Below are 1,280 nucleotides of genomic sequence, written 5' to 3'. Positions count from 1 at the left end.
AACAAGAAACAATTCGACATAATAAAGAGATGAAAAAAATTAGATCACAAGGTTCTGGCTTGAAAAAAAAAAAAAATATTGAAAAAAAAATTAAAAAAATGAATAAATTTGAAATAAAAACATTTAGAAATAATATTGAAAAATTTGAAGGTATTTATACACGGTTTTGGATTAAAGAAAATAATATAAAAATTGAACCTTTGAGTAATATAGATATAAATTATTTTGGAAATAAAATAAAAAATTATAGAGGGTGTTTTATGTTAAATGAATTACCTACAACACCATGGGAAAATGAATGTGGAGTATTTAATTTAAATGATTCTACTCAAAATGGTTCTCATTGGGTTGCATGGAAAAAAATAAACAATACATTTAAAATATATTTTGACCCATTTGGTCATATAGTTGGTGAGCCACCAAAAGAACTTTTAAAATATTTGGGTAAAGATAATCTTTTTTGTACTGTTTCCCAATTTCAATACTATAATGACCCACCTATATGTGGGCATTTATGTTTAGAATTTATTGAAAATCATAAAAAATTTATTTAAATATCATAATTTTTTTAATAGAAATATTTCTATTAAAAAATAACGAGTTAACGACTTAACGAGTTAACGAGTCGTTTTTTTTTTTACGTTAACGTTAACGAGTCGTTAACGAGTCGTTTTTTTTTTTACGTTTATGTTAACGAGTCGTTTTTTTTTTACGTTAACGTTAGGTTAGGTTAGGTTACGAGTCGTTTTTTTATTTTTTTTACGTTTTTAAATATAGTATGTTATTTAGAAATTAATATAATTTAAAATACTGTTTAAAAAAAATTTTTTTATTTTTTATAATAAATAATAGAAATGGTAAATAAAAAATTGGAATTACTTTTAAAGTTGGTTGAACAACAACATAAAATATTACATATCTTAAATATGATTAATAAACAACATAAAATGAGATTACATATCTTAAATATGATTAATGAATACATAACACTGACAGCGACAATGATAGTGATGATAATGATAGTGATGATGGTTATGTTAAGAATTTTAAACGACTTGAAAGAATTAAATTTAAAAAACATAAATAATAATTATTTTTTAAACATATAATACTTACGAAGTATTATATATTTATATATTTATTAATAATAATAATAATAATAATAATAATAATAATAATAATATATAGCTAGACTGATTATTTTTTAACATCCTGTTGTAGAATGTTATCAGCTGACTAGTATACAGTGTGAATATAATACTTCGTAAGTATATATATTA

The sequence above is a fragment of the Acyrthosiphon pisum genome, chromosome A2, assembly GCF_005508785.2.
Source record: "Acyrthosiphon pisum isolate AL4f chromosome A2, pea_aphid_22Mar2018_4r6ur, whole genome shotgun sequence".
Taxonomy (NCBI): domain Eukaryota; kingdom Metazoa; phylum Arthropoda; class Insecta; order Hemiptera; family Aphididae; genus Acyrthosiphon; species Acyrthosiphon pisum.
Note: the sequence above shows the minus strand (reverse complement) of the source record.